The following is an 18441-nucleotide window of genomic DNA, read 5'->3' on the forward strand; positions in this document are numbered from 1 at the left end:
TCTTCACCCTCTTGTGCCTCTGTATAGCTGCTTCGTGTATATGTCCAGATTTCAGAGTAGCTACCTATGGAGGGTTTATTCTCTGTGGATTATGTAGAGAGTTTATCCTATGTGGGCCAGGATGTTTACTGGCTATTACTAGAAGCTCCTGCGTGCGGGCTTAGTCGGTTGCTCAATCATGTCCAGCTCTTTTCGACCCTTTGGACTGTAGCCTACCAGGCTTGTTTGTCCATGGGATTCTCCGGGCAAGGCTGGAGTGGGTTGTTATTTCCTTCCCCAGGGCATCTTCCTGACTCAGGGATTGAACCCACATCTCCTGTGTCTCCTGCATGGCAGGCAAATTCTTTACCTGCTGAGACATCAGGGAAGCCCCACTAGAAGCTCAATCCTTGTTTAAAACACATCTTTGCTTTTTTCTCTTCATGTTTCTGGAAAGTCCTTCTCCTCACTCTTGTGAATATGATATGTCCTTCAGAATATCTTCAGGCTTGGTGTGAGATCTGGGTCCCTGAATGTTATATACTGAAGGGGCTTAAAGATTATTCCACTGACCCTCTTCATTGCAGACAGGAGAAAGCTGAGGCCTCAAGGGAGCAAGTCATTTACTTACAATAATGGGTGGTGCTGCTGGGGAAGGTGGGTGAGAGTCGTCTGAGAGACCTGAGTGTGTGGAGGAGAGACACATCTTCTGAAGAGTGAAATGTAATTTGTGAAACTTGTTGGGAAGAAACTTTTCCTTTGATGTCTCTGTGGCAATGATAAGGGTATTATGGATTTAGAGGTTTGAAATGAGTAAGAGAAGGGATTTCTTTGGAAATCTGGTCTGAAACTGCCATAAATTTTAGAAACATCCAGTTGGAAAACACATCAAACATGTCTTTTCTCTAGCAAGTTGTCACATTTCATCACCACGGCTGGTTTTCTATTTCAGGCTCTGTCTCCTGAAGCAGGCTGTGCTTGTGCTAAAGAGAGAGAGACTCAGTGCTGGAGTCAGAGGGTGACAGGCGTCGCCTCGAGCAAGAAGCCTTTACCACGAGGTTTAAAGGTCCTCTCAGTCTTTGTTTGCTTGTCTGTTTAAATAAGAATATACAGAATTCTCCCCAGTGTCCTCCTTCTTCCCCCACTCCCTTCTTTCCTACTCCATCAAAATTGACAACATATCAAAAAGATGGCCTCAGTCTCATCTTTTACCAGTAGTCACTCTACGCCAAAGCTGAATTTGGACATCTTCTTTGATTAGATGGTTGTTGTTTTTCAGTCACTAAGTCATGTCTGACCCTTTGTGAAGCCATTGACTGCAGCATGCCAGTGTCCCTCACTCTCTTCCAGAGTTTGCTCAGTTTCCTGTCTATTGAGTCGCTGATGCTATCAAACCATCTCATCCTCTGCTGAGGATGAAAACTGACCTTTTCTAGTCCTGTGGCCACTGATGAGTTTTGCACATTTGCTGACATATTGAGTGCAACACTTTAACAGCATCATCTTTTAGGATTTTAAATTTCTCAGCTGGAATTCCATCACCTCCACTAGTTTTGTTGGTAGTAATTCTTCCTAAGGCCCACTTGACCACACACTCTGGGATGTCAGATGGTTAAAACATTTTAAATTTATGCTTTCTGGGGTTTTGTTGTCCAGAATCATAATAGTAAGTGAAGGGAGTCAGAGAATAAAAGAAGTCAAGTCAAGCAAGAAACTTGGGGAGTGGGGGGATGTTTGAACACAATATTAAACACAGTGGTTTGAAGTAGAAGTATATTAAGGTATAAAATAGTCAGTACTTAAATTATATAAGTTTGATGTAATTTGTGGGAGACGGGGCCTTGAAATAGAAATGTGGGTTTTTAAAAAGTGACTTCATTTAGTTGGGCAACTTCATATTTGGAGTTATTCCCCCAATGGCATGCATTAACCTGTGAGGGTGAGATGCTGTCCTGCCGGTGTTCCTGGGACTTGAGAGTCATTCATTCATTCCAAGGACCACAAATTTAAACAAAAGCAATCAAACAAAGCCACTCAACTCTTCATCAAATGAGTAAAGAGGTGGTTGATTTATAGACCTGGATGGTTATATTTCCTCCCGCATAATCACCACCACTATGAAAGAAACTATGAAATCTTTTCCTGTTCAGAAGATGAAGTCTTCTTCATAAGTGGGTTGAAGTTTTCAGGCTCAGCATTTTAGCCGAATGTGGTGTGTTTAGAAGAAATTTTTTGCAGGGGCTAGCCTCAGGAGGGTGCACCCGTGCATTTGTAGGATGGATGAGCAGTTGAGTGAATATATAAACTATTTTCAGCCTGTAATATAATAGTATCTAGTGACTGCTCTCCTGGGTTGGGGTTCACGCCATTGACCCCATAGGTACAAGTCTTTTCTTTGGAGTTCAGGAGGTCAGGATGTAGCAATTGGACACAGAATGGTTTTCTCTGAAATCAGTTATTAAAAATAAGCTGTTGCCATCACTAACTTTCTCACTTTAAACGAAACTGACACAGTGACCAAATAATTGGTGGTAATTGCAGGTCTGGTGTCAGGTTTAATAAACTACTCACACTGCAAATCCTCTAAAGATGTAGTTAGGTCTTCTGTTATCACAAGATAGGACTTTCATATCCTTTAGCACCTGATTGCTGTTGCTTGTATTTTTCTTCAATATATTATTTCCTATTTTTTAATAAAAGAGCTATCATTTCTAATAAAAAATGAAAAAAGAGTCACCCAGGGAAATAACACAATTGATGGGTATCATAGGCTGAAATATACCGAGTAAGTAAGTGCACATCTTCAAAAACTTTACAATAGAATCTTGACTCTAAGGTGGACTTTGTGCTGGGACTGTAACTCACCATGTGAAATGAGAGGATTCCTTATTTCTAAGGGTTCCTCAGCCTCATCCCCTTGTTTCCGGGAGGCCTCCCACTTGAAATGAGTAGTAAGCTTGTTTGGTCTTGGCTGGGTAGAAGTTGAACACCATTTCTACTTTTGGGTGAATGGACACACATCCCTTCTTTTTGGCCTATGTGATAGAGTGAATTCACAATATGTTACACCCTCCCTCATTAGAATTATATACAGCTACACCCTTTGTCATGTGACTTTGCAGCCTCTCCCATTAAGTGAGAAGAGTGCGTTTCCCTACTCTGTTGATGTTGGGATTGGTCAATATGACTTTCTGTGGCCAATGGGATAGAGGTGGAGGTGGCAGTATGCTAGTTTGAAGCCAATCCTCAGGAAGCATCATGTGTTTCAGCTATACTCTTGCACTAAGGATGTTATACATGAGAAAAACATGCCCCTTGTAGTCAGCAAGGAGGATAGGAGCTGTGACTGCATTAGAGTCAGGCAGCATGGCAAGGAGGGCCTGGGGTGGCAAAACTCTGTGGAGCTGTGGTCAGTGACTGGAGTCAGCAGTGCTGCTGGTGGGTCCTGAGTGGATTGTTCTTATGGCAGGGTCTTCACTACATCTTCCTGCCCTTGTTGTCCACCTAAGTCTTTTTGGCCAGGTCTTCCATGGTTCTGAGTCATTTGATATCCTTTGGGTAAACTCCCTTGCACTTAGATTGACCAGAGCTATGTTGTCACTTTGCAACCAAAAACACTGGCCAATACATCATGAATTGGAAACGAACCTGATTTTCTTATGATTATATCCCCTAGGTATGGCTTTGTGTACTGTATGTAACACAGTCCTAGATTGTCTTTGGAATTCTCCTAACCTCTATGAACAGTACAGCAGAGGGGTTCAGAGTGCTCCCTTCACACACAGGGTTTATTATCTATGTCTGCAACTGATATCCTCTTGGGTGAGCCATTAAACCCCTCTGTGCCTGAATTCCCTTGTGTGAAACTCAGGATAAAAAGAATACTACAGTTTGTGTATTGCTGAAAGGCACAATAATGTATGTTCCATAATAAATTCTCAGTATTAGTGTAAGTCATAGTGAGTGTAAGTAATAGTGTAAATAGCGGTTAGTGTAAGTGGTAGTATAGAGATGGTAATGATGACATGCTGCTTTTGCTAATATTAGTATCACCCTGTGAGGTAATAGTTACTTGTGGACCTTGTCTCAACTCACACAGTGCAAATGGTAGACATGGAATCTTCCTTGCTCTCCTGAGTTCCAAAGCCTTTTGTGAGTTAAGATAATGCAGTGGTTCTGAACCTTTTATCCTACATGGATCGTGTGTCTACAGCACCCTAATGTCCATGCCCTGATTTTGAAAATGCTCTTTTTGTGCTGGGGTGACAGTATTCAAACCCATGTCCATCTTGGTAATCATTAGAAGTTCATGAAAGTGAAAGTGTCAGTCACTCAATTGTGTCTGACTCTCTGTGACTTTATGGACTGTGGCCTGCCAGACTCCTCTATGAGATTCCCCAGGCAAGAATACCCGAGTGGGTTGCCATGCCCTCCTCCAGAGCATCTTCCAGACCCAGGGATCAAACTTGCATGTCTTATGTCTCCTGCATTGACAGGTAGGCTCTTTACCACTAGCACCATCTGGGAAGCCCAAGAGTTCACGCCTCACCTCTATTTCTATCATTCTATTTAGATATCTGCATTTGGATCCCTGGGGCTTCCCAGGTGGCACTAGTGGTAAAGATCTGCCTTCCAGTGCAGGAGACATAAGAGACACAAGTTCGATCCTGGAGTTGGGAAGATGCCCTGGAGTAAGAAATGGCAACCCACTCCAGTATTCATGCCTGAAAAATTCCATGGACAGAGGAGCCTGGCAGGCTGTAATCCACGGGGCCGTAGAGAGTCAGACATGACTGAGCAACTAAGCATGCATGCTATCTAGATCCCTACTTCTATATCCTTATTTGAGAATTTCTGAGGGTCACCTGTTGTTTCTGAGGGAAGTTGTGCTTTGGGTGTTATAGCTCTTAGGGGTTGGGTGAAGAGAAGACTGATGAAGTTATTAGATGATCTAGTTAGTATGCTGGGGTGGTGTGTTGATGGTGGTGGTGAAAGGGGTGTCTTGAGCAAGCATCCAGGAAGATGCAGCCCTGGAGCCCCAGGAGGCAGAGGAAAGGCCTGGAGGGACACTAACATTTTAAGATGGAAGAGTCTAGAGAAATTTTTACTTCTTTTACCTAAGGCTCTCTCTGGTTCAAGAATGTTGCTTGTACTGAAATGTATGGTCATGGCCGTAGCTGTTCTCTTGCTCTCTGTACACCCCAAGCCTGACCAGTGCCTGTTTCATCTATACCCTGCTCGCATGACTGACCTTTGTACATGCTTGCTTCAGGTCCCAGCTTGTGATTGTTCTTATCAAAGAGGTGTGGGAGGTATGCCTTTCTACTGATTTCCCTGGTAACTGACCAGCCCATCTGACATCAATTCCTCTATAACTGGTCTCCCTTTCTCCCTGGGAGTGAAGACTGCCACCATGTCCTGCCTGCTCTTGTCTGTACATGGTGGGGTGTTGCGCCAGGATTCTGCTTCAGACATGTAAGCTCCTCCATCCATTAAACTATTAATGTCTCTGTTACTGACTTCAGGCTCTTTCCTTGGTCTTCAAGCTGGGAAAGTGCAGGGCTTATTGGCCTGTAGGGTGCAGCCCAACATAAAACAAATATAGCAGGTTTAACGCTCAGTCCCAAACTCAGCTGTGTGAAATATCACTTTATATCCTATAATTCAGAGTCACTTTCCCTCTGATAGAAAATTAATACTCAGCCATTCTGAGGATTCCCCCTTTTACACCCACCCCCACTTCCAGCCTCTGATGCCTCATGGACTTGGGTCCATGATCCAGGTATTATTCAGTGCCAAGTTTGGGACATGGTGAGAATTGGGGAGAATCTCAGTGATTGGTCATCATCTCAAAGTTGAGACATCTAATGTGTCTGTCCTCATGATCCTTTTGGGTGTTGGGACACTCTTACTTCCTGGATATGCCAGGGCCCTGAAAATATTTGCAGAGTCCAGGATGTGAACCTAGCGCAGCACTTCCTCTTAGGCTCTGACCTCCTCTTTGGTTTCAATGCCAGGAAGTGGGGGGTCTGGATGCCTGATGGTTTGGCCACAGCCCTCTCTTCCCAAATCTCAGAGAGTCCTTTTCTGGTCTTCTCCTTCCATGTTTCTCCATGCTCTTCAGTCTCTGCTGCACTTTTCCAACACCCCATCTCTGCTCTTCCACTTTTCTTCCTACTTCTTCTAGAAACTCTTGGAATTGTCCAGGGCTAATTTTATGTTTTGAACCGCATACCTTCCCTGAGGTGCTGAACAGAGAGCTACGCTATTAGCTTGAATAACGAGAAAAGGAACTATGGGGAATTCTCTACACTTACTGATTAATATGTCCAAAGATTTTCTAGCCACATGAGGGAAATTGAACACGATACTCTGCAGATTATTGGGAACTGGCTCTATTACTGCTTGTCAGTTCCTGGGCAGCTCAATTTGCAGTTCTGTGCCTCAGTTTCCTCATTTGCAAATACGTTTTTGCCAACTCTCTAAGCCCCAGGCACTGTTATGAAGATGAAGGGATGAAGAAGTATTAAAGTATTTTGAGAAAAGAAAAAAAATATTATATATAAAAATACTGTAGATGTCTGGAATTAGTAAATGAACTGCCCCCTCAGGACTCAGAGAACTGCTTGAAAATCTCGTATTGGCTGTACTATTTTGATATTGAATTTGTAGAAAAATATAATCACTGAGGAGAGGATGAGAGATGGGAAGAATGAAAACAAAACCTCATACAAAAAGATAATAATGATGTTTCTCATCTCAAAACCATCTCCAAATTGCCTGTTTTCCTCCCATCAAACAATTGATGGGCAATGAGATTGTGCTTATTTGCAGTTAAAGCTATTGCAATGCTGACAATTAAATGTATATGCGGAACAGAATAATGGAGCAGTCCCATTTTTATCACCAGAGTTAGCCATTTTCTCCACAGGGCACAAGGAATACGTGAGAGAGCTCTTCATTCGACACGATTTGCATGTAAAATTCGTCCTCTTTGCAGGCTTGGAAGTGCCTTGGTGGGGCCAGAAGTTTGCACTGGGTCACAGTGGGTCTGCTGATCACTGCAGAGTCACTGTTGGCTGCTCTGATCTTGGCTCCATTCCTCTCCTCCTCATTCCTTTGATTCACTGAAGAAATTGCTGACCTGCAAGAGTCCTTCATGGCTGCTATCAGCCTCAGGCTGAGGGTGTTTTCCACCTTAGAGGTTTCTCCACCCATGACCTTGAGACTATAGCCCTTTACATTGGAGACTAATAATGGTCACAAAAGCAGCAACAATGGGGAAGAGAGAGTAGAGAAGATACTGTTGATGAACCTGGGTTCATCAGCTCCTGTGACAAACAGTTGCTTCCTACCACTGAGCTCCTATTTCTTTTTTGTTCTACCTGAAAACTTGCTTAGGTGCTGCTCAGATTTGCTTCACCGCTGTAGATCAGCCTGGAAATATGTCTGTGGAAGTTACATACTTGAACAGTGGAGCATCTCAGTCGCTGGGGAACAAGTCAGTGTCTCCATGGCCCAGCCTCCCATCTTTCAGTGCAGTGGTCCTCAGAGTGTGGCCTTTGGACCAGCAACCTCAGTGTCACCTGGGAACTTGTTAGGGATGCAGACTCTTGGGCCCCACCCTAGACCTTCTCAGTGGGAAATGGAATGGAGCCTGATCATTGGTGTTAACAAGCCCTCCAAGAGATGGTACTGTGTCCTCACATTTAACTGCTGCCTTAGTGGGATGACTCTGAGCTGGCTTCCACACATTTTCTCAGATTGTCTAGATGGGTTTGAGCCCCAGTTTCTCACAGTGGTTAGCTGGCCAGTACCATACCCTTCACTGACTCTTGTTCCTTCCCCGTCACACATTCCCTACCTCCTCATTTGTACTTCTGAGGATCACCTCCCCAATAAACTGCTGTCTCCAAAGCCTCTTCTCAGGGTCTGCTTTCAGGACGTAACAAACTCAAGACAAAAACCATCTGCTGGAGGCCTACCATGTGTAGGGTGCTTTGTATATATAATCTCACTTAATTGTCACAGACGAGGAAACTAAGACTCAGCAAAATCAGTTAGGCTGTCTGGAGTCACCCTGGATGAGTGGTAGAGTCAGCTTTTAAATCTCTTCCTGTCTGATCCCAGAGCCCACACGCACTGACCACTGCAAAGCCAAACAACTCATTATGCTGGTTAACAGCATGAATTCTGGGGTCAAATATTTGTGTGTTTGGAAACCAACCCTACCGCTTCCTGATTGTGTCAACTTGGAGAATTTTCTTCATTTCTCTGAACCTTAGTTTCTTCTATGCAAGGACAAGTTTGGCCACCTCCCAGTATACAAACAACAGTATTCATAATACTGTGTACACAGAACACCATGGCGGATAAATATTTCATTTGATCTTTACAATATCTTGAGATAAATGTCCTCTTCATTTTAAAGAGAAGGTAGCTTGCATTTCTTTTCCCAATTCTCTGCTGGTGGGTCCCTGAAAACCTTCAAACAGTTCTTGCTTAATACAAATATGAGTGTGTTACAGTTCATCAGGAATATTCTGGTGAGAGGAACACCAGGAGGAAAGTCAGTACTTAGGAGCATCATGTGAGTTTAGCAGGTAGCTGTCAGGAGCACCATTCGCAGGGGACTGAGCACTGCTGTTTATTACAATAGAAGCATGAGCCCAGGAAGGAGGGATAGGAGTTGGAACTGAAAGTGACCTTCAACATAACCTAGTGTTGTTATTGTTCAGTCGCTAAGTTGTGTCCAACTCGATGTGATCCCATGGACTGCAGCACACCAGGCTTCTCTGTCCTTTGCTGTCTCTGGGAGTTTGCTCAAACTCATGTTCATTGTGTTGATAATACACTAACCATTGACCTAGTGTAACTGCCTGAATTTATGAGTGAGGAAGAAGATACAGAGAATGTAAGCAGTTTGTCCAAGGTGATATTTAGAGCAAGCCTCGGTGGGACTGTGGGAAAGATATACCAGGAGGGCATCCTGGCTCTTTTTCTTGGATTATATCTAGGCCACAAGACCTACTTCTACTGGGTTGGTAATAACAGTTATCAAAAATTCCAACATGTCAAAGAGCAGATATTGATGGCTACAAATCTACTTTTACTGCCCTTGTTCCCACCTCTAAAATCATTCTAAAAAATAACTCCTGGCCCAAAAACCCCACTCACATGAGCCTCAGTGCTTCTTGGTATAAACTAGACACCATGATATCAATTCCTTTTCAGGGTGTCCAGAAGTTCCTTTTTCCCTGAAAGAGAGTCTAGTGGCTTCTTTCTGCTTTCCCCCAGCCATTCAGAGACTTGGTAAATTCTCCAGAATTTCCCCCAAGTTGAAGAGAAGTAGGTGACCTGAAGTTCAGCAGAGTCCTGTCTCATTGCTATGCTCAGAGGTTCTGAGCCGATATCCAACGCCCAGCTCTGTCTGATGAGGGCCTGATTCCCAGAAGGGCCACATTTGTTGGTCACACTGATGGGTGAGCCCTGGAGAGGGGCCAGCAGCAGGCATGCTGGTTCCCTGCAAACACTGACCAGGCGTCTCCCCTCTTTCAGGCAGGCAGGATCATAGGATAGAGAGGTACCAGATGCTCCAGAAAACAACAGGACCCTATCTTCCCACGGCCCAGGCAAAGTGCTGCTCAAACTCAATCCATCCCAGTTACCTTCCTCACTCCCTTTTGGGCCTTGAGCAATAACAAAGTTTCCAAAATATTCCCAGGGCCAGGTTTACTTCAGCTGGGTTGTCAAAGCCTAATGAATTTGTTCTAAATCAGGATATAAGTTGGAACTGCAGCACTGAAATTATTAATTTAGTTATGTGCTGCATAGAACTATAAAATACACTGAAAATGTAAAGATGGTTAAAGCATCTTATCCATATTAAACAAAGTCACTGAAATTTGAAATATACTTCTACTAACAAAGAATAAAAAATATAATATTTCTAGACATAAGCATATATTATGTTATATATATCATCAGAAATCTCACTGGAGAGAGGGGTAAGGAGCTGTAAGGGTGTACTTTAGCTGGTATGGGGATGGAGTTGGTCACGATATGAAATATTATTAGATGCAAACAAAGTAAGAGCCATTATGGCTTCACTATTTATAAATGTGACCAGCCCTTCTTGAATCCATTTCTATTTCCTGCCTGCACCTTCTCCAGGGGGTAATGAATTCCACAAATTTATTACCTGCTGTGTGAAGTAATACTCCCGTCAACACACCGGGAAACCAGCTCTTCCAACCAGGCAAGGTGAGTGAACTCCCTGCCAGTGATTTCTGCTTATTAAGTATGGCAGGGCCATTTGTGAGGCGGAGGAATTTTCTGACAAATTGTGTCATTGTGAAGCATCATTCTCCTAAATTATGTGACTATGCAGATTTAGGAAGCTTGAGCAATTGGTATAATTTTATCTTACGGCCACTGAATTGTATTTCCATCTTTGGAATGACTGCCAGAGAGCATAGAGAAAATTTATGGCACCTGTAGCTTGTGGGTAGGGTTTCATAGTCTGCATTTTCTTATGAGTCTCATTTCTGACCCTACTTTGTGTTTTTCCTTTCCTTTTTCCCCGACACTACTTTGAATCTGTGTTATCTTACTGTATTGTATGCATATTTGTGAAGCACAGTAAACCCTTTTTGAATGTGAGATGAGGAATTGACAAAGCAGAAACAGATGCAGACAGACATGCACAGGCTGAGGGAGAGAGGGACATGGAGAAGAGTTTAGGAAAAAGAGAGGGGGACATGGATGGGGATGGAGAGGAATCCAGGAGGGGAGACTCGAATAGTATGGACTTCCATGTGAGATTTATGGAATTTCTGTGACTATTCACCTCATAAACATGGTCAACAGAGCATTCTCTGTTGATAGCTCCAAAGTTTCATGTTTCAGTTAATTGACCTCTGAATATTAGCCAGCAAGCAATATAATACATTAATTACTCAACCAAACAACAAAAGTCATCAATGGTCCTGTAGAAGCATAAGACAGGCATCATATTTCAGTTTTTTTTAAAGTTGTCAGATTTATTTAGGTTTTAGCTTAAAAAAAAAGCTAAGCTGCAGCAAATGGCATGTCATCTGAGGCTTTGAAACTGCAAATCTCACAAGAGCAGTTCCAGGAAGAAAAGGTGCAGTGTATAGATCAGATTCAAAGAAGGAGATGGGAGTCTAAACAGTGAGGCTATTTAGATTTAAGCTTTTTTTGATAAAGTAGTTCTTTATCATTTCAGTTTCCTTTGCCTTTCCTCTGTTTGCTTATTGGGATTTCTTTTTTGTTTTTTGGCTGCACTGTGTCTTTGTTGCTGCACTTAGACTCTCTAGTCGTAGTGCATGGGCTTAGCTGCCCTGTGGCATGTGAGATCTTAGTTCCCTGACCAGGGACCGAACCCATGTACCCTGCACTGGAAGGTGGATTCTTAACTACTGGACCACCAGGGACGTCCCACTCATTGGGATTTTCTTTCCTGATCCTTTTCTTCCATAGTGTCCTCAGCCCTACTAATCAGACTTTTCTCTTTCCTTCAAGATTATGTGCCAGGCCACCCCCTTTTGATGTCCCAAGAAACTCTGTTCTGTCTACTTTATTGTGAAGGGCAGTTTGGCTCCCTGCAGCCTACTAGACTATAGGCCTTCCTTTCCTTATTCAGAGATTTGTCAATGTGCAACAAAACTCATCTTACTGGTCATGACTCTTGTTTGTAAACAACAGAAAATTACTCTGGCTAATCTAAGCAGGAAAGGAATTGGTTGGAAGGCCATAGTAGCCCTCAGAACCAAAGGAAAAGGTATAGAACCAGGATCAGAAAATGGGCAGGATCCAAAGAAAGCTTAGCAAGCAAGAATGCTGCCAAGGTCATACACAAGAGTGGTCTGGTTGGGATGCTCCTGTGGGTACCACTAAAGACGCACAGCTTGCTGTCAGTGGTGCCGCTGCCCCCATATGCAGTGTGACAGCTGCTGCATCCTTGTTTCCATTATTGCAAATGTGTGCTTAGTCGCTCAGTCATATCCGACTCTTTGTGAACCCATGGACTATAGCCTGCCAGGCTCCTCTGTCCATGGGGATTCTCTAGGCAAGGATACTGGTATGGGTTGCCATGCCCTCTTCCCCAGGGGATCTTCCCAACCCAGGGATCAAACCCAGATCTCACACATTACAGGTAGATTCTTTACCATCTGAGCCACGAGGAAAGCTCATTATCGCAAACGATTTCTATCTTTAAATCTTGAGGGCATGATACCAAAACACTGACTGGACTGGCCTAGCTTGGGTCATGTGATTGCTCTGATGATTAGAGAGTGGGGACAGGAAACAGGCCCTCCTCCACTGCTGTAGGCCCTGCCTCCTACTAAGTATCATACCATGGGGGGATTTACCCCAACACGCAAGGCAATACTGAAAACAAGGAACTAAAAAAAGGGAAATGTCCCCTGAAGTCTTCAGTGCTGGTTCTCATCATTTAGCGTCACATGGGGCCCTGAAGGATTTATCCATTACTCTGAATGAGATCAGAATTTGTTTGTAGGTTTCAATGAGATGGGGGACATCACCTACCTTGTATTTAATAGAATTATTTGGATTCTATGTTGAGAATAGATTTCAGGGACACAGAAGCAAAAGGAAGGGAGACCAGTTGGGTCTTTCTTTACACTTTCTGAGAGAAGGGCATCCTGTTATTCTGTTGGGATTTCTAACAGTGTGATATGCCTCTTTCGAATTCTGGTGCTGCAGAAGACTCTTGAGAGTCCCTTGGACAGCAAGGAGATCAGACCAGGCAATCCTAAAAGAAATCAACCCTGAATAGTCTTTGGAAGGACTGATGCTGAAGCTGAAGCTCCCGTACTTTGGCTACCTGATGAGAAGAGCCAACTCATTGGAAAAGACCTTGATGCTGGGAAAGAGTGAAGGCAGGAGGAGAAGAGGATGACAGAGGATGAGATGGTTAGATGGCATCACTGATTAAATGTACATGAACTTGAGCAAGCTCTGGGAGATGGTGAGGAACAGGGAGGCCTGGCATGCTGCAGTCCATGGGGTCGCCAAGAGTCGGATGTGCCTTGGTGTCTGAACAACAATAACATGTGCCTCTACCCTACTACTCTCCTCTCTAACCAGGCTTTTTTATTGACCCTCAAATATGATGTGCCCCATTTTAAAATAGCCATTTTGCATCTGCTTTCATTTATCTTTGATGATTTCCATGCACTTTTGGCCAGTTTCCAGTCTGGCTGTAGGAATAAGTGTCTTAGGCAGTCAGGCCTGCCATCTTGGTATACGGACTAAATGGGTGAAAAGGATCCTTCAGCATCAACTCAGCCAGCGAAGAAGCCGATATTCCTCTACACATAGATGTGAAGGATGACTGTTTCGGAGACATACAGTCTCTTTGCTGCTTGCCTCATGGCTCCCCTTATTATATGTTTATAAATTTAGTGTATAGAAGTCTTAGCTCAGCTATGATTTGAGAACCTTCCAGTCCAGGCACTTTAAAACAGCCAAGTACCTGTGAATTATTGTTTGCATAATATTTAACTCAAAGTATACATTTTAACCTTGAGTCCCTTGGCTGGCTTCCCACCTGCTAGTCTTCATCTGTGCACTGACTGAGCAAATGAAAATTGACTTGACTTCTCACAAGTTCTGTCCTTTCTCCCAGTGCTGGCTCTGCTTATTCTCTTCATTGTGTCATTCCTTTATTTGCTGAATTGGCCTAGTCTCTGGATGGTAAGAAATGTGACCTTCATAAGAATGTCATCAGCTCTCACATTAACTTACTGTTCCCCAAGTTTATATACTCAACAAATATTTATTCCCTTGAATTTTTATCTTCATAACTATCCTGAGAGAAGTAGACAGAGAGCCAGTTAATACTTATTTTGTTTGCTTTTTTATTATTTAGAAGAGTTATTCAAGTAATTTTGATGACTTAAGAAACTGGTTGCAGGGACATGAATCAGGAAGAAAAGGAGATGTCTAGGCATCTATCCTGGGATAAAGTCATTTCCACCAAGCCCAGAGCTATTCCTCATGCAGCCTTGCAGTAAATCATTGCTTTGTGTTGTGGACAGCAGTGATGGTTTGTCTTCTGTGGAAAACTATGTTTACAAATAGAGGCCTTGCTTCCTTTCAGGTTATAGTGGGGCACTTACTTCACCTTCTTTCAGCCTTTAACGCCTCAGTCGGTTCTGCCCTGTTGCAGAGACCGCTGCATTTTCTTTGCAGATAACACTCTATATCATTTATTTATTCTGTCTCCACTGTCACCACCATTCCTATCCTAGAAAACCACAGTAGCCTCCTAAATATCTCCTGTATCTACTCTTGCTTACCTTTAAGCTCGTTAGTCATGGTTATCTTCAAATATGTAGATAAGATAATGTTATTCACCAATGGCTTTCCATGTAACAGAGGATAAAATGGGAATTTTCTACTGCAGTCCATCAGACACTACACAGTGGCACCTTCCCTCTCTCTTCCCACATGGTTCTGCTGCCTGGCTCACTCTGCTCACCTCACTGGCCCTTTTTTAGTGTCAGGATTCACCAAATTCCAGGACTTCCCCAGTGGCTCAGTGGTAGAGAATCCATCTGCAATGAAGGAGACACAGGAGACATGGGTTTGCTCCTTGGGTCAGGAAGATCCCCTGGAGGAGGAAATGGCAACCCACTTCAGTGTTCTTTCCTGGAAAATCTCAGGGATGGAGGTGCCTGGTGGGCTGCAGTCCAAGGGGTCACAAAGAGTTGGACACAAATGAGACGCATGCACATTTCACCAAGTTCCTCTCCATCTTAGCGATTCTGCACTGCTATTTCTTCTGTGCCAGGAGTTTTCTTCTTCTGGTTATTTGTGTGGCTGGCTCCTTCTCAGCCTTCGGGTCTCAGCTTAAGTTACCTCTTTGGAGAGTTTTCTCTGGTCCTCTCATGTCTCCTGTTATTCTCTGTTATGCTTTCCTATTTATTTCCTTGTTAGTGCTTATTATAAGCAGTAATTATTTGGCTTATTGGCCTGTTTATTTTATTGCCTATCTCCCACTAGACTGAAATGATAGCTGGTAAGTTTTATAGAGTACTTGCTGTGTGCCAGGCAGTGGTGTTTAACATGAATTAATTTGTTCATTATAATGATCCTATGAGGTAAGTACTATATGATCACCGGTTTACAGATGGAGAAACTGAGGTACAGAGAGGTGAAGCATCTTGCTCTGTGTCACACAGGCTGGAAAGTGGCAGAGCCAGGATGTGAACCCAGGTGGCCCAGCTCCAGCGTTCCCGCTTCTCACCTCAACGCCCTGTTGGCTCCACGGTGGCATGTTGCTTTTTGACCGTTTGCGCCCAGTGCCAGAATGGTGCCTGCTGTGTGCTGTGATGAGGACAGTTGTCCCTGTTGGGTAGGTGAGAATCAACCATCTCTGGTAGACCGCTGAGTCAGGGCAGAGGGAGAGATGAACTTCCTCTGTAAGGAGCTGTAATGGTTGGGAAGGAAAAATGACTGAGCCAGCTCAGTGTCCATCACTCAGATTTCTCTCAGATCTCAACCTCTACTGTTCCTACCTGGGGCCCCATGTGTGCAAATTAGTGGTAAAAAGATGGTTGACCCACAGGTGTGTCATAAAATGGTGGCACAAGATATATTGCCTTGGGAGCACCTTTAACAGAGGATATCAGCTTTCTCTGGTCTCCTCCTCTCCTCCTTTGCTACAGACCACCATCACGAAGACTTGGGGCATCAGTGGAGCTGCCAGAAAGTGGCAGCAGTGATTGATGGAGGTTCTGGTGAGGTCATGTGAAACAGAGAGCTCCTGCAGGCTGAATGAGTCATCTGTCAGCACTTCCCTGCACACATTTCACTGTGTGTGTTTGTGTGTGTGTGTATCTGTGTTTATATATATTTGTAGAGTCTATGAGATCTTGCATTAAAAGTCAGGACTGGATTCATTCATTGGCCTTGAATTAATATTATTAATATGACTTCAGTGATGCCACTTCTGGTGAAAGTGAGAAGTGTTAGTTGCTCAGTTGTGTCTGACTCTTTGCCACCCCATAGACTGTAGCGCACCAGGCTCATCTGTCCTTGGGATTCTCCGGGCAAGAACACTGGAGTGGAAGACATTCCCTTCTCCAGAGGATCTTCCCCACTTAGATCCCACTTGGGATCTTCTTTAATCCCCCTTAGGGATTGAACCCGGGGCTCTTGCATTGCAGGCAGATTCTTTACCATCTGAGCTACCTTCTTTAACTCCATAAACATCTATTCAGTAGACACTGCCAATTCAGTAGATATTGTTTCAGGCACTGTGATAAGTACTGTTGATACTGAATATCAATGATCCTTGGCTTTGGGGAGCTTACAGTGGAGCTTAAAATGTAGAATATATGAACGTGTAAATAATTAATTACAAAAATGTGATGTTATAAGGTAGAGGGAAGTACAGAGTGCTTTGGGATTCCTAAGAAAGCAGCACTTAATTCAGACTGAGGACGTGAGGCAAAGGGCAGAGAAAATATCCCAGAGGAGATGACAGTTGATCTGAGTCTGAAAATGTGAGCAAACTTGGACAGACAGGGAAGAGGGTGAGGGAAGAGGAAGCGAGTCTGAGCAGATGCACCAGTGTGTACAGAGTCACTGGGAAATGAGAGAGGGTGGGAAACCAGAGGCATGGACAGACGTGGGAGAGTGATATTGAGATGTGACAACTTACAGGTAGGTGGGAGTCAGATCATTGGCACTTTAATGGGTTTAGATTTTATCCTGAGGCAGTGAGATCCACTGAATTGTTTTAGACAGAGAAATGCTATTATTAGGTTATATTGTAGAAAGGCCAGTGTGGAGAATGGCTTGACGGGAACTGAGACTAAAATTCGAGGCCAGTTAAGAGACTGTTGCAGCAACTCTGATGAGAAAGAATGTAGTGTGAACTGAGGCAAGGTCAGTGGTCTGGAGAGGAAGGGAGTGATTCTAGACAATTAAGTAGGTAGAATCCACAGGACTTGGTGACTATTTGGATGTGGGATTTAGTGGAAAGCAAGTTTCTCACTTGGCTGACTTGGTGGTTGGCTGGTGTCATTTACTTAAATAGGAACTAGAGAAGGGGGAATAATGTGTGTGCATGTGTGCATGCGTGTGTTTAGAGAGATAATTTCAGTTTTGGACATGCTCAGTTTAGATGCCTGTGGATCATTCCAGTGGAGATACCTAGTAGGGAGGGCTATAGAACTGGCATATAGCAGAAACTCTTTATGTATTTATCATATGAGTGAAAATGGTAAAGCTCTGGGGTGCAAGGATAGATGTGTTAGTCATCACAACACCTTATTACCTTTATGATCATATAGATGGTAGTTGCTTTCATGGGAGTTGCTAGAGTCATCTAGCAAGAGTATACAGTAAAGAGATGAGCTCTCAAGTGGTCATAATTTAAGGCATCAGGGAACAGTAGCCTGAAAAGGAGACATAAGGAGCTTTCAGAGGTAGGAGAAACTCCAGGAGAGAGAAAGGACCAAGGAGTCATTGGGGCAGATGCCAGAGAAGGAGCCATAGCTGATGGAGAAAAGTCATGAACTGGAAGGGAAGAACTGGAAAACTCCCATTTAGTTTACCAGTTAGCAGAGACATTGGCCGGAGAAGTTTAATACTGAACTTTCACCATGTGCCAGGCATGTGTGATATACCATGCATACAACGGCACAAATATACTTCAGTTGGGTTTCAGTGAAGGGATGGCAGCTGAATCCAGATTGTGTTGAATTGATGAAAGGATAGTTGGTGAGAAAGTGGAGAGACAAGTATAGAGGACACCCCTCCGGGAGGTGTCTGTGGGGGGAGGAAAGAGACTGATGAGAATCAGAGGGATGTTGTCTCCAAAGAATTTCCCCTTCTCTTCCCTTCCTTTTACATTACATTTCATTTCTTCTTTTCATTTTCTCCCTCTTTTCCTCCCTCCCTCCTTGACAGGGTAAGTTCCTTGAGGAAGTGGGAAAGGTTGGGATGGATAGAAAGATTAATCCTGGACAAGAGGAAAAACCCATGATGGAAACAGAGGTGTGGTTAAGAGTGGAGATGAATCTTGTTGTTTATCTATTTTATATATCGTAGTGTGTCTCTGTTAACCCGAAACTCCTAATTTATCCTACTTTATAACACAGGGAACTATCTTCAATATCTTCCATGATGGAAAAGAGTCTGTGAAAGGTATATGTATCTAAATCACTTTGCTCTACACCTGAAACTAACACAACATTGTAAATCAACTATACGTCAATTAAAAAAGTTAAAAGAGAAAGTCATGCAAAAGACACACAAAAAAAAGTGGAGGCAAAAAGGTGGAGATCAGGTAGAGAATGAACGGAGATTTTTCCTGATGTCCTTGTTTCTGTCTCTGCCCAGGAGTCAGGGCGATGGCGAGACAGGGGACTTAAAAAGGGAGAGAAAACTTAGAAATTGTTG

The sequence above is a fragment of the Cervus elaphus genome, chromosome 12 (genome assembly GCF_910594005.1).
Source record: "Cervus elaphus chromosome 12, mCerEla1.1, whole genome shotgun sequence".
In the NCBI taxonomy this organism is placed as follows: domain Eukaryota; kingdom Metazoa; phylum Chordata; class Mammalia; order Artiodactyla; family Cervidae; genus Cervus; species Cervus elaphus.